We start from the raw sequence: 17,500 nt of genomic DNA on the forward strand, positions 1-17,500 counted from the left end.
CAAAACTCCTTCAGTGAAGTTTTAACGAGGCAATGAATATGAGTTTCCTAGTCCATGAACTAAATAGAGATCAACCAACGAATGATTTTTGTGATTCCTAGCTGCCACTGTTTAACGTTTGCTGCCAGTACACCTCATGCAGTGCACTGTAAGCATTACTTGAGGTTCTTTGCAGCATGCCCTCTGGCCCCTAGCTGCAACCACTTTCGTTCCTGTTACTGTACCTCCTTCCATATTCTCTTTCTTCATCTTACTTTCCACCCTCTTTTGATAACTTATTCATAGTGTAACTGCGAGCTCCTTAGGGGGGTAGTTCCGCCAGTGGACCTCATGCAGTGCACTATAAGCATTACTTAAGGTTCTTTGCAGCGTTCCTTCAGCCCCTAGCTGCAACCACTTTCGTTCCTGTTACTGTACTTCCATTCATATTCTCTTTCTTCATCTTACTTTCCACCCCATAACAATTGATTGATAGTGCAACTGCGAGGTTTCCCTCATGTTACACCTTTCAGACCTTTTACTGTCAATTTCCATTTCAGCGCTGAATGACCTCATAGGTCCTCCCAGTGCTTGTTGGCCTTTGGCCTTAATTCTACATTAAATTCGATGCACGAGGGTTTGGTGTCTAAACATTCAGGAACCCCCTAATTTACGAGAGCCGCCTGAATGATCCCTCATATGAAAAGCGACCTCGCGAGAGTCCTAATCTCGAAGGCATTTGACTCAGTGCCAGCGGCGTTATCGCAGGACCCTTGAAAGAGGCGCTGAAACAACGCCTCCTGCTCTGCCGAAGATAAACAGCAAATGCCTTTTGTCTTCTTTCAGGTCCTTGGGAAAGGAGATAGCAGAGAGGAAACCCTGAGTGAGATTTGGCTAAATTTATTCGATGTTTACCTTTGCGCTACATATGTTTGCAAATGGGTGATTAAATATGTATATATATATATATATATATAATATATATATATATATATATATTATATATATATATATTTATATATATAATAAATTCTGTCTCTCATTTATTTGATATCGTTGTAATTTGTAGGTGTTAATGATTCTTTGTGTTAATCATTAAACGAAGGTTTTTTTGTTATACATGTTCGTGACAAGTCAGACAATCAATCAATAAATAGATGGAAAAACGAAATAAATATCTATTTGTCCTGCAATATATTTGAACAATGAATTTTCTGCTTAGTTAAAATTTGAAGAGCTTAATGATATTTTAGTATCGCTTATGGATTCGGGCGATGGAATTTATTTTTCATCTGATTTCCATTTTCATTGCAGCAATTATGGTCATTAATACTAATGAATTAATTATGATTATCATTATCAGTATTTTGCTTTAAATGGTGCTATTTTCCCCCAGCTCGCATGATTGGAAATTCAAAGCACAAATCGTTTTATTCCAGTAGACTTACCCTTGTAATATACATAAATATGAATGTATTTATGGATGTACACGTATGCTATATATGCATTATACACATTAAAAACATTTTACATATATTTATGTATATTATATTATATATATATATAGCTATATATATATTATATTAATATAGATATATATATATATATATATATATATAAATTAATAAATATATATATATATATATATATATATTTTACATATTCAAATAAATGTCTATTTATGGAGGAATTTACTAAGATAAATGACAACAGAAATAAGTGGAAAACAAAATTCACTTTTGCATTCTCTTCCATTCTCGAGAACTCTTTAATTCAGCCTTTCAATGTATTCAAGCACTACTTTATATTCGAATACTTTACGAATCGGTCATTATTTTAAGCTGAAAGTAAATTACAGTTAATAATTTAGATATATGCATCTCAGGCAGTTAGCATGTTGTATCCTAAGTTTCAGAAATAGTCTTCTGTGTATGTTTAATAATACCAAGCCGGTCAAAGAACTATGAACAAAAGGCAAAGAAATCCATTTACGTTGCGTAACCAGTGTCCATGAAAGAGACATGAAGCAACTACGGCCTTCAAGAAGAGCTCTGGCTTAGCTTACTTGCGTAACTATAAATGTCAGTGACGAAGATCTATTCTAATCCGGGGCTGTTAACAGTAAAAGCAGAAGCACATTTAATCCGAAGGGCAATGGATTAAGCTCAGTATTAAATTGATGTATCTCGATAAGCGAATGAAATGAAGATTCCGTTTTTAGCTTTCATGGAATGATTCCCAAAGGCGTTATGTCGGTAAATATTATCTGGCGTACTCAGAAACGAAGAGGAAAGTCATAATCAGGAGATATATACTGTTTTAATATTTGACTGTATCAAGATTATGTTTGTATTGAAACGATTTTAATATTTCAGGTCACATTACTGGAATGATATTTTGTCAGGTCAGAGAGACTTTTAAAAGGTCAGAACGACAGAGGTGAAATAAGAAAGAAACAAGTAAAAATGCACGGAGGTTTCTTCGGCGCAGCCAAGTTTCTGTACAGCATTTAATGAAATGTGAAATTCTGAGCCACGGCCCATGAAATTCTCACTTAAGGCGCATGAAACTCAGCCAAGGCCCATGAAGCTCTCAGCCAAGGCACGGTGGTTGCCTGTCCTTTTGGCAGCTATAACGACGCCAGACGCACGATCATGGCTAACTTTACCTTAAATGAAATAAAACCTACAGAGGCTAGAGGGCTGCAATTTCGTATGTTTGATGACTGGAGGGTGGATGATCAACATAACAATTTGCAGCCCTCTAGCCTCATTAGTTTTTAAGATCTGAGCGCGGACAGAGAAAGTGCTGACGGACAGACTAAGAAATCTCAATATGTTTTTTTTTTTTTATAGAAAACCAAAGCTTCGTTTTAATATAAACTATTAAACAAAGTTGAGATTATTGAGTCCCACTATATCGAAATATTATAAAGATAGTGAATAATTCGTTGTTATACGACCGAGATGCGATTTGTAATTGTCATGTGGGACGAATATTGTCAATAAAATGATATTTTAATAGTATTCAGAAGCCCACTATTCATCTCCACAAACGGCTCCAATATTTTGAGTTGCGAACTCTCTCTCTCTCTCTCTCTCTCTCTCTCTTCTCTCTCTCTCTCTCTCTCTCTCTCATGTGCCTTGGCGTGCCTAATTTGAAGTAAGATAGATTATAATTATATGAGATTGTTTGTCTTCCAGATATACGAAGATGCAACAAATGTTAAAACTTTTATATCGGGCAGAGAATGTTTCATTATGGCTACAGCAACGTAAATCTTCAACTCTATTTAATTCATCTGTGATTTAACTCTTTAATTAATCTCTATTTAATTCACGGTTTAAGAAGCTCATATCGTTGCCTTATCAAAACTTCCTTGGAGGAGATTTACATATGAATCGCGGTTTATGCATAACTAAGCTTGTTGCTGTCAACCAAAGTTTCTCCTTCCCACGCGCTGAATATCATCACGTTGGAGAAACTCGGTGCATTTTACATGTCAGTCGCTTTTAGCTCTTGGGGTTAAATTAAGGAGGTATTAATAAGTGTGGCGGAGATTAAATTAAGCGTAATTACGTTTTAAGTATCGGAAATCTCAATGTTTGAAATTTTAGAGAGGCATTGTACCTGTTACTGAAATATCGCTTCGAGTGAGATATTACGGAAATAATAACCATAAAACAAAGTATTCATATATGTATTTAATAATATCTGGAAAGTGAAGTTACCAGATATCTGAAATGTTAAGAAAGCTTTAGAATAAGTTACATTTGATACGGCGTATTAAAAGTATAGACTTTTTTCAAATCCGTCCATTTTGATTTATAAGAGAATTAGCGAACAGTGGAGGGGAGCAGCCATAAAATAAAATGAAAATTCATATATCGGATCATATGTGGAATGTTTAGTCCCTATCTATGAAATCTTTAGACGTTAAATAATTCGATTAATTAGCTTTCAATGACTTCTAAAGATAACTAACTTTCTTTCATAAAACTTGACTTAGAAGGTAAGAAAAAGCAGACAGGGTATAAGTTTCATATCGATATGAAACTTATAGCCTCTCTGCTGGCCGACTCGGTAGCGTCACTGTCCGTTCTTGATTTCGTTTCCCGTCCACTGGACGGTGGTTCGATCCCATGGGGGGACGAAATTATTATCAACTAAAAATTCCCCTTCGGTACATATATGAAAATATATCAATTGCGAGGTAGAGCGAATTAGATATTAAAGGACATTTGTAGCCAGAATGATTTATATGAATCACGGTGATGTGATAAGTATTCATAACGAGGCTACGTGGGTCAAACGCTTGAATCAGCTAGCATGGTTGAAGGGGTTTCATATTGATTCTAATTACGAAAATACCGAGATCGGACTCGATAGCGTCACTGTCCGTTTCTGATTTCGTTTCCCGTCCACTGGACGGTGGTTCGATCCCATGGGGGGACGAAATTATTATCAACTAAAAATTTCCCTTCAGTACATATATGAAAATATATCAATTCCGAGATAGAGCGGATTAGATATTTAAGGACATTTGTAGCTCGAATGATATATATATATATATATTATATATATATATATATATATATATATATATATATATATATATATATATTGTTCCTACTTGAGCATTTATATGACTCTACTGAAAGGTATAGATATAAAAAAATGATGTTAATGGCAAAAGTCTAGCTTGAATAAAAGACTGGGATGTCGATGTAATGATCAACTTTTTCCCCAGTGCTCTTGATTGGAAATTCAAAGCACATATGGTTTATTCAATCGAAAATTACTGTTGAAATATTTATAAATATGAAAGTATTTGTCGATGTACATCATGTATGCTTATATATAACATTATTCGCATAAACATTTATCTATATATATTATATATATATATATATATATATATATATATATATATATATATTAATATATTGATATGTATACTATATTCAATCATTTTCCATTTATGGAGGAATTTACTAAGATAGATAACAACAGCAATAAGTTGTGCAAAATAATGTTCACTTTTGCATTCTCTTCCATACTCGAGAACTCTTTAATTCAGCCTTTAAATGTATTCAAGCACTACTTTATATTCGAATACTTTACGAATCGGTCATTATTTTTAAGCTGAAAGTAAATTACAGTTAATAATTTAGATATATGCATCTCAGGCAGTTAGCATGTTGTATCCTAAGTTTCAGAAACAGTCTCTCTGTGTATGGTAAATAATACCAGGCCGGTCAAAGAACTATGAAAAAAAGACAAAAAAATAAGCCAAAGAAATCCATTTACGTTGTGTAACCAGTGTCTATGTAAGAGATATGAAGCAACTGCGGCCTTGCAAGATGAGCTCTGGCTTAGCTTACTTGCGTAACTATAAAGTCATTGACGAAGGTCTATTCTAATCCGGGCAGTATTAAATAGATGTATCTCGATAAGCGAATGAAATGAAGATTCCGTTTTAGCTTCCATTGAATGATTCACAAGGCTTATGTCGTAAACAGGTCTATGTTTGGGAATCATGCAACGTCTGTCAGAAGCAGGATATTCTGTTGTGTTTGAGTGTGTGAAATAGGTAATAAATGGCACGAAATCTTTTGAAGCTCCTCCAGTCTTGTGTTAATGATGGCAAGAACTTGGTTGATAAAATTGTAATAACTCGGCTAAGAGGATTAGCTCCAATTAGCTACGAAAAATATCCTTTTTTATGCTGATCTGATTTTTTTTTTTTTACGAAATTGGTAAAGTTTTAATAACTCAATCAAGAGGATAGCGGCAACAAAATATCCCCTTCTATGCTGATCTGATTTTTTTTAACGAAATTGGTAAAGTTGTAATAACTCAGCTTAGAGGATTAGCGTCAATTATTTACAAAATTTATCCCATGTTTTTGCTGATCTGATTTTTTTGTTACGAAATTGGTAAAGTTGTAATAATTCAGTTAAGAGGATTAGCGGGCAATTATTTATAAAAAAAAAATATCCGCTTTTATGCTGATCTGATTTTTTTAACGAAAGTTTTGCGTTAAGTTGTGTAATAACTCAGGTAAGAGGATTATTCGGCAATTATTTACAAAAAAACATATTTTTTTCATTTTAATTTGCAATTAACATATCCCCTTTTATATGATGATCTGATTTTTTTTTTTAGTTTTTTTACGAAAATTTTGGTTTATTAATGTATTACAAGTGTGAATACTGGTAAAGCAAATAAAAAAGTAGTATTGTGAGGTACGAAATATTAGTGAATTTTGATATATTAATCCGTTATAAGTGTGAATTTTGTTCGCGCATTTCAAATAGTCAGGACGTTGATTTAAAAGCTCCCAGATCCTAATTTATTCGAAATGTAAATAGAGAAAGTGTTGTGAGATAAGAGATAATATTATATGACGTTTTCAGAAACGAAGAGGAAAGTCATAATCAGGAAATATATATTGTTTCAATATTTGATTGTTTCAAGATGTTGCTTTTATTGAAAGGAAATTAATATTTCAGGTCACATTACTGTAATGATGTTTTGTCAGGTCGGAGAGACTTTTGAAAGGTCAGAACTACAGAGGTGAAATAAGAAAGAAACAAGTAAAAATGCACGGAGGTTTCTTCGGCACAGCCGAGTTTCTGTACAGCATTTAATGAAATATGAAACTCTGAGCCCCGGCCCATGAAATTCTCACTCACGGCGCATGAAACTCAGCCAAAGACCATGAAGCTCTCAGCCAAGGCCCACTGGTGGCCTGTGCTTTTGGCAGCTATGGCGGCGCCAGACGCATGATCGTGGCTAACTTTACCTTAAATGAAATCAAAATTACTGTGGCTAGAAGGCTGCAATTTGGTATGTTTGATGATTGGAGGGTGGATGATCAAGATACCAATTTGCAGCCCTCTAGCCTCAGTAGCTTTTAAGATCTGAGGGCGAACAGAAGACTGCTGATCGACAAAGCCATCTCAATATTTTTCTTAAAACGCTATTTTAATCTGAACTATTTAAAAAAATACGTTGAGATTATTAAGTCCCACTAAACTGAAATGTTATAAAGATAGAAAATGATTCAATGTTATAAGACCGAGAGTGTCCTCGGGCGACATGTAATTGCCATGTGGTACGAATATCGTTAAAATGAGATTTCTATAGTATACAGAAGCCCACTGTTCATCCTCCACAAACGGCGGCAATATTTGAGTTGCGAAGCTCTCTCTCTCTCTCTCTCTCTCTCTCTCTCTCTCTCTCTCTCTCTCTCTCATGTGCCTTAGCGTGCCTAATTTGAAGTAAGATAGATTATCATTATATTAGATTGTTTGTCTTCCATATATACGAAGCTGCACCAAATGTTAAAACTTTTATATCGGGCAGAGAATGTTTCATTATGGCAACAGCAACGTAAATCTTCAACTCTATATAATTCATTGGTGATTTAACTCGTTAGTTAATCTCTATTTAATTCGCGGTTTTCAAAAAGCCCATACTGATGCCTTATCAAAACTTCCTTGGAGGAGATTTGCATGTGGATTGCGGTTTATGCATAACTAAGCTTGTCGCTGTCAACCAAAGTTTCTCCTTCCCACGCGCTGAATATCATCACGTTGGAGAAACTCGGTGCATTTTACATGTCAGTCGCTTTTAGCTCTTGGGGTCGAATAAATGAAGGTATTAATAAGTGTGGCGGAGATTAAATTAAGCGTAATTACGTTTTAAGTATCGGAAATCTCAATGCTTGACATTTTAGAGAGGCATTGCACCTGTTACTGAAATATCGCTTCGAGTGAGATATTACGGAAATAATTACCATAAAACAAAGTATTCATATTCGTATTTAATAATATCTGGAAAGTGAAGGTACCAGATATCTGAAATGTTAAGAAAGCTTTAGAATAAGTTACATTTGATACGGCGTATTAAAAGTATAGATTTTTCAAATTCGTCCATTTTGTTTAATGAGAGAATTAGCGAACAGTGGAGGGGAGCAGCCATAAAATAAAATAAAAATTCATATATCGGATCATATGTGGAATGTTTAGTCCCTATCTATGAAATCTTTAGAATCAGTTATATTAGTTTTTTTTTTTTCAGTAGATCTATTTATCATACAGATAACTAAGCGAATAAAACTCCCTTGACTCACAACTACTGTAGACGTTAAATAATTCTATTAATTAGCTTTCAATGACTTCTGAAGATAACTAACTTTCTTTCCTAAAACTTGACTTAGAAGTTAAGAAAAAGTGACCATTGTCTTTCATTAGTTTGTGCCAAGCACAGGGCAATTTAATAACTTTTGTAACGATGTCTTCGTTAACTACCTTTATTTCCATATTATTTTAACAGAATCAGTATAACTTGTCTGTAGCTGTATTTGGCCATTTTAACGATCTAAATAGTATAATAAAATAAAGCTAGAATATATTGCATTATAACCGTCAATTTTACACTTAAAATGTACTGATATATTTAGGTCACTCGAGAACCCAGAGTATGTAGAGGTAATGTTCATTGATTTCTGGCACTACCAGTACAGTAGCAGATAAGAAAACATGTCTGACCTACAGTGTGTCCATAAAGTCCCAGTACTATTACCAGTATTTATTGCATAGAATGGTACTGGGTCTTTATGGACACCTTATACAATGAGTCATAACAGTTGATGCCCGCAACTGGTTGCATTATCTTATTACCAAAAGGTACGCCGTCCATTACCTAATGGGGACTCCTATTAATAAACTGTATTCTGGAAATGAAGGGAGGAGGCCATAGAATGAAAAGTAATTACCAGGACACATTTGGCTGTTTATGTGATGGGTGAAATTACTTGCCCCTCTGGGGGCCAAAGACTTAAGTGGAATGAAAATAACTACACCTTTTGGGATGGGATTGATTGTTGAGGGAGAACATAGAATACTCCGAGAGATTGGGATTGGAGATTGGGGGGGTGGGGAGGGGGGAGGGGGGGTGGCTGTGGGGATCGTTCTTATTCGCTGATTCTGGAAACCAAATAACTCAGAGTTTTCAAGTTCAAATTCAGATTCAAAACATTATTCCTTAAAGGTATCTTCTCTTCTAAGAAAATTAAAAAACGTGAAAAACGAATCTGTGTTTGACCTCCTTTTTATGGAAATACAAAGGGACAAATTTACTAAAATTATACACGTACTTACGTATACACATCAGCATTGAAAAAAAACATTACCATTGTATGCCATATAAACCCATTAGCATTGTATGCAATATTCGATATCGATCAGCTCCGTCGGAACATTCAAGTGCTGTAATTATCATAAATCAATTCCAACTTGAATGAAACTAATTGAAGTACATTATGTTGATAACACATCCATAACCGGAAGTTCAGTCACGTCTGCCATTGACAAGCGATTTCGCTGTGCATTGAATTCCAACTTCAAAGTGAATTTCAGTTTCAAAATAAATTCGAATTTCAAAGTGAATTTCTGACGGGACGGGAATCTTGTTGACCTGGATAGGAATTCGCTTGATATTAACGTGTTTAATGTAATCATATTTCCTTCTCCGTTTCTATTGCTTTCCAAATAATCTTTCAAAGTATCCCTGGAATAAAAGTCCATTGCTCGGATTATCAACACGCCGAAATTCATGATAGGGTTTACTGCTTTTAATGAGTATAAACATGATTACAGGTATTGGAAGAAAATTACATTTTTCTGATTAATCAAACAAGTCGAAATTCATGATAGGTTTTACTGCTTTTTAATGATATAAACATGATTACAGGTATTGAATTTGGTTATTATATCTTGATAAGTTCATTATTAATTATTGAACAAAGTTCATCGTTCCAGCTGCGATGAAATCTAGAAAAGAAAGATGTAAGAATGTCATTTTTTCAGAGGTCAAAAAAATACTTCAATACTTGAAAGTCAAAAGAGCTGTCGAATATGCAACAAATTTGGAGGATATTGCTTCAACACGAATAATCCATCTCATGAATAAGAGGATAGGATTCTTAAGAATAAGCCAGGGCATATATCTCCCACCGGAATTCAAATGATTCATAAAAAAGAATTTGTTGAAACTATTTGACAAAGATGGAGGGAGGCCCCTGCTTTTTAATATTACTACGAACAACAAGAACTTATTTAAATCGAAAATTCTAAAGGTGGTGCTCATCAAAACTTTTATTCTGTATCACTGTGAAAAAAACTGTCATTATCAGATAATAATATCTTGCATCTAAGGATTCAAATGCCATTTTGACACTTAGTATGAAATACTTCTTCATTAACCAAATTAGTAAAGTATAACTTTGCATTATCATACAGAAATAAAAAGTTTACTGCCAGATAAATGGAAACTCTTCACCAGTCAGGAAAAGCCACAGGCTAACTTGTATATAAGTATATACCTGTTTATATCAAAACTGATAAAACAGTAGTTATTTTCAGAAACGTATTGCAACCGATAAAGTCAAGAGTCTTTTCAACCAGAGATTACCTTGACAGGTCAGAGGATTTTCTTTCTAAAGGCCAAACTAATGCCAAAGTAACGGCAGCTGTCGTCGAATAAAAGTCGAGTTACCTTCCGATGAGGGCCGGTAAGGGGGGGGGGGGGTGGGGGGGGGGGGGGGGGGGGGGGGGGGATCATGATTTTTATACACAGGGAGGGTTCTGGAAAGCACTGGAGTAACTTCTAAAGAAAGTTCCCAACAATGGAGAAATTCTGTCAATGAACTGCATACCTCAGCACCTGGAAATCCCAGTTCGGAGTTATCATTTGCTTATCATATTTTCCCATGTACGTTTTTATATTTGTCCATCTGGTTAGCTGCTGCCCCTTTCACTTTCACTGTCCTTTACTGCACCTCCGTTTATATTCGACTTCTGCCATCTCAACCTCCACTATCTCCTAGCAAAAATTGTTTCAACACTTTTTGGGCGCGTGAGTGACCTCATAGATTCCAGCGCTTTGGCCTTTGGACTAAATTTTAAGCAATTGTTCTCGAGTTAATTTATTGTTAATAATTCTTGTAGTACTATACGCTTCGTGCGTTGAATTAAAGCTTCATTTTCTTGTGTTTTGCGCATTTTGATGATAGTATTCGATGTGTAATGCTCATTTTCTTCTTTTTTTAATGCGTTTTCGATGCGTCAGATGATACATTGCTGTTGCCAAGTTATGGAATGCATTTGTTATGTAAGGCATTAGTTACGTAATGCATTACTTACACTGCAGTGCGCTGTTCTAACAATTTTAGAGAATCGCAATTGTAGACAATCCATTACGCCACCCGCGATATATAGAGCCATTTTCCTCATTTCCACAAATATTATGTTCCATTCCGATACACTTCCTGTTTCTGTGTAACTGCCGCATAAATTACGGAGTTATTTATTAATGCTTATTTATCGGGCGTAAGTAAGTTGGGTATTTTTGAAGCTCACAGTAACTTATGTAAACACTATTTCTATTTCAGTAAAATGCACTTTTCAGTTTTTGTTTTATTCTTAAATCTGAGAAAACAATATGGAACATCTTTCTTATGAGAAACTAATTATATTCATATTGATAATAAAAGCATGTTTGACTGAGAGATCAATTATATATTTCGTAGAATACACTGACGTCATCACATTACAGACTTTTTTTCATATACTACATGACAACATATTCATCGAAATAGAATAAAAACAAACTTCTTTTTTTGTATTGACGGTAAATCTCCACAGCCGACATCAGAGAAGTTTCTTACTCTGCCTCTGATTGGCCGAACGTCTTGTGGGTGGTGAGCAGAATGAGTTTCCACCAATCACGATTAACTATAGTGATATCGCATGCCGATATTTGCGGTCAGCTCAAAAAATTTAAAAGATTAGACTTTTCATAGCTTTCATTACTAATGTAGAAATGAAACTAAATGAGAAAGGGAAAGGAAAGAAGGGAGTGAATGAAGAATTGTTTATGAAAGAAAGAGAGCTCAGCTCAATCTCTTTCATCAGATGGAGTGGAACAAAGAGGAAGAAAAAATTCACAGTTTCGAAAAATTCTGGGATTCCTGACAATAGCTGTCGAAAGAATAAAACTTCTTTTTCTTTGGTATCCTGATGATAAACGCGATGAACAGTACTGATAAATTCTTCATAACCGGAGAGAGAGAGAGAGAGAGAGAGAGAGAGAGAGAGAGAGAGAGAGAGAGAGAAGAACAATTTTTTTTTTTTTACAGTGGTTTTCTAAATATCTAATATATAACATTCATAGTTCTAAGAAGGCCACTTGTAAGGAGGGAGAGAGAGAGAGAGAGAGAGAGAGAGAGAGAGAGAGAGCGTTCTGAGTACCCAACCAATCCAAAATTCCCCATTATGATTTATGGGTCTGGCAGCATGTTTGCCAGCAAACATAACCTCAATGCTTCTTTTTATATCTTTTTGGAAATATATTTGGCCGAAATATATCTGAATTTTACTTTGCAAAAAAAATTACCTTGTTACTACAGACAGACAGGTAAGCAGACAGAATGCGGCATCAATTACCTGTCTGTTTGGACGCTGCTGTTTTATTTCCTCAAGTTATATTGACGGATACAATGCTTAGGGCATTAATAAATGAACAAATGTATATATATCATACTATATATATATATATATATATATATATATATATATATATATATATAGTGTATCCACATCATATTCTGATTTCTAGCTAAAACTGTTTTTTCTTTGCCTACTGCAAGAAATAATTAACGAGAAATAATGATGACTAAGAGGGTTCCGATCATTTTAGCCTATAATTCCACCATTCCTTGTTATTGCTGGTCAAATCTCTCACGTGTTCTATGGATATATTATTAGTTGAATTTGCAATTCAGATACATATAATCTCCATCTTGAATAATTCAAAACGTATAGGCTTGTTCACAGCTTGATAATGTTAGTCAAAAAGAAGAAATATAGATTAATTATTTTAATTTTGCAGATTATCATTTCATATGGTTATCTAGTTACAATTATGATAAAGAATTTAGGAATAGGTAACACTGTAAAATGAAACTTGCACTGTGCATTCCTAGAAATGTACCTTCATTAGGAAGATTAGAATAGCCATTGCAATGCTTCAAAAATCATTATGTTATGAAGAACTTTTGAGATGGCTGTCTTCAAAGATAAAGTTAAAGAAGAAATTATTTTTCAAGTTTTAATATACTCTTAGTGCCAGTAGATATAAGGAAAGCTACATTACAGATTATAAAAGAAACAAATGGAGAAAATTATGGAATTGTTATTTAAATACATACATACATACATATATATATATATATGATATATATATATATATATATATATATTATATATATATATATATATATATATATATATATATATATATATATATATATATATATATATTGTCAAAAGGGTAAAATTAAAAGAGATAATCCAGGATATCGGATATCAAACAGTCACAACCCAAAACAGATTTGACCCTAACCGAAACTACAAAGTATCTTTACAGTCCAAACATGTAAAAACTGAATATATTAATTTTGTTGCTTATATTTATCTACACTTTTTTCATTATGAAAGCATCAAGTTTAAATAAACCAAGACTTAAATTTTAGAACATTTCTATTATTTGACTTGATGAAACAAGATTCATTATATTCCTTTTAACTGTGACATTACATGGGATTTAAGGCTCTTGCTTGAATCCAGTTAATAGGATGGTCTAAATCTCATCTATGTACGAATAATACATTCGATATTTTCCCAGTTCTCACTGAATATTGATGCTGTTTGAGACGTTTTGAAGATTTACCGGTCTGTCCGTAATAGACTTTATCACACTTTTGCAAGGAATTTCATATATGCAGCCTGGAAGATCTTTAGGAGAATTTTTGATTACTAAACTCTTGACATTAATATTAATGAAAACAACATTTATGTTATAAAGCTTTGAAATTTTAGGAATATCTAAAAACTGGCCAAATACTGAAAATAATTTCTGTATTTGGCCAGTTCACGAAAATCTCCAGGAATTCGTAAATAATCTCAATAATTTAGTCCCTTTTATAAAATTTACTGTATAGGAAGAAAGAAATTGTAATTTGAATTTTCTTGATGTAACTGTCCATAGAATTGATAGAAATTTTACCTTTTCAGTCTTTCGAAAATCAACTAACATTGCCTCTTTTGTTCATTACTACTCCAATCACCATCAAAATGTTAAATTCTCTGTTTTTTTCTGGGATGTTCCTAAGGGCTTTACATGTATGGAGCCCGCAGTTTATTGACGCTGAAATTAAAACTATTTATAATATTGCATTGAAACTTAAATACCCTAGGACTTTTGTAGATGTGGCATGGAAGAGCTAGAAAATTTTTTTATTCAACTAATGACAAACTTGAATTTAGTAGGCATAACATTCTAAAATTACCGTATGATGAAAGGTGTTTAGATATTCCTAGAATTTCAAAGCTTTTTAACATAAATGTTGTTTTCAGTAATATTAATGTCAAGAGTTTAGTAATCAAAAATTCTCCTAAAGATCTTCCAGGCTGCATATATGAAATTCCTCGCAAAAAGCGTGATAAAGTCTATTACGGACAGAACGGCCAATCTCTTTCTCAACGTCTCAAACAGCATCAATATTCTGTGAGAACTGGTTTATTTAAACTTGATGCTTTCATAATGAAAAAAGTTGTAGATAAATATAAGCAATAAAATTAATATATTCAGTTTTTACATATTTTGGACTGTAAAGATACTTTGTAATTTCGGTTAGGGTCAAATCTGTTTAGGTTTGTGACCGTGTGATATCCGATAATCCTGGATTATCTTTTGATTTTTACCCTTTTGACAATTAACCATCTGGTATTCTTGACCTTGTTGTTGCTACCTGAGACCTTTCTCGACCAATTGTATTTCATTAGCTCCTTGACAATGTCTTAGTAAAGACGAAAGCGTTGGATTAGGTATATATAAATAAATATACTATATAATATATATATATATATATATATATATATATATATATATTTATATATATATAATATATATATATATATATATATATATATATATATATATATATATATATAGACTGGTAAAATGTTCTGTAACAACGAGTTCCATCTAATAAAAGGAGCCCATAAAAACATCAAAATAGAGAAAAAGTACTATATTTCAGAGACTGCTGTCTCCCTCTTCAGGTAGATGAATGAGAAAAGTTTACAGAAAAGGGTGGTATTTATACCAAGAGGTCCATCCACAAACAAGCCATTTTAAGTCACCCCCGCTGATATCTTCCTTTAATCTTCTTAAGGGTTGGTTGAATGAAGACGTTGTCGATCGTGTCCGAAATCCATGCTCCTTTTGAGATGTTCATTACCGCCTGCCTCTCTTTTATTAAGCCAATTCCATCATTTGACTCTTGTACCGGCAGTTGCTGCTATAAATTACACGTGAAACAAATTCCAGTTTATTCTATGGTTATGTTCATTATATGGTTGAAAATAGCCGAGTTCTGTTGTCCATACCTAACTGACCGTTTGTGTGTATTATCTCGGTGGGGAAGGGATTTTACCTGTAAATCCGATGTAAGATTGGTCACAGTCCTGGCATGGGATTTCTCTTATACCCCAGAGTCCTTTGAAGATGTCTTTTGTTGGACGTTAATCAGGGATTTGGCTAAGGTGTTTGGGTAAGTAAATACAAAAGGGTTCGATTTTCCCAGGGGTTGGTTATTCTCTTAATCGTGTCCAGGTGGGGAATTATTATTTTATTGTTGGGTGTATCTCTGGTCTTGTCTTTAGGGGGTCGGTAGAAAATTACGTTAGCTTGTGAATTGCTTTCTCAATTATATGGTCAGGATATTTAAAGACGGAAAGTTGCTTGCGAATTAGTTCAAATTCTTTTTCCAGGAATTCTGGGGAACAAATTCGTAAGGCTCTTAAGAACAAGTTACTAGCTACACCTATTTTGATAGAAATGTCATGATAGCTAAAGTAGTGAATGTATGAAAGTGAGAACGTTGGTTTTCTGTATATGGTAAATTTGTATTCTGTCGTATCTCTGATTATTAAAAACATCAAGAAAAGGAATTTTGTTGTCTGTTTCCCATTCAACTTTAAATTTGATGCTGGGCACTAATGTGTTTAATTTCGAGAGGAATTCATTGAAATTGCCCCACCTATTATCCCAAAATGTTAGGATATCATCCACGTATCTCATCCACAGCATGTTTTTTGGGTTTTATTGCATTTATTACTGTAGTTTCAAAGTATTCCATGTACAGATTGGCTAGAACAGGGACTTAAAGGACTACCATACTACACCCCGAATTTTTGCTTGTAGAATGATTCCCCGAATGAAAATACGTTATTAGATGCACATAATTCAACTAGCTTTATTATTTTGTCAAGCGCCAATGGAAATGATCTGAATAGGGGGATAATTTTACCCTTAAAAACTGAAGAACTTCCTGTACTGGTACTTAGTGAACATGGGAATCTACATCAAGGCTTAAAAGTTTTTATGTTGTGAAGGGTGGTATTATGTGCTTCTCTGATTTGTGACAAAAATCTTCCGAATGGTTTAATGTGAACTGGGAGAAAAAGTGCCTAAAAAAGGGGAAAGGAGGCCAGCTAACCATTAGAAATTTTTGTAATGAAAGCACCGGCACATGAAAACGATGGGTCTGAATGGAAGATTGTCTTGTTGTGAGTTTTGGGAAGGCCATAAAAATAGGGTAATTTAGGATTATTACTTTAAATTTCTCTAATAGTTCAAATACTCTTTTGTCTTTGCCAATTAATCTTACTTTCCGAAAAAAATTCTGTGGGAACGTTTTGGAGGGGATTTTTCGTCAGTTTTTTCGTTTGTGTTTGTGTCGCTAAGGAGCTGGTTGATTTTGTCAAGGTAGAAGTCTTTGTCCATTATTACGATTTTGGCCGTCTTTGTCGGATCTACTTATTATAAACATCTAACTTTTTTAGCGAGTGGATGGCTATCATGAATCTGCGGGGAACAGGATGGATTTCTTATGTAAGTCAGTTAAAGCATTTAGTAACACTCCTTTTAAAACATATCTCTTTACGGTTGTAGTTTTTGTCAGATATGAATTTATCAAAAGCCACTATGAAGTCTAGGTTGTTTTTGCGGTCTGGCACCAAGGGCAAAGGATAAGCCTAAATTTAAAACTAATGTTGATTTACAGTAAGGGGGTGTTGGATAAGTTTAAAACTTGTCTTGTTGCTTCAAGATTATTCCATGCACTATTGTCTGTTAGGTTATTTAACTTGCGTAGAAGTCTGTTTCTCATTCATCTACCTGAGAGGAGACAGCAGTCTCTGAAATATAGTACTTTTTCTCTATTTGGTGTTTTTATGGGCTCCTTTTATTAGATATATATATATATATATATATATATATATATATATATATATATATATATATATATATATATATATATTATATATATATATATATATATATATATATATATATATATCTATATATATATATATATATATATATA

The sequence above is a fragment of the Macrobrachium nipponense genome, chromosome 6 (genome assembly GCF_015104395.2).
Source record: "Macrobrachium nipponense isolate FS-2020 chromosome 6, ASM1510439v2, whole genome shotgun sequence".
NCBI lineage: Eukaryota > Metazoa > Arthropoda > Malacostraca > Decapoda > Palaemonidae > Macrobrachium > Macrobrachium nipponense.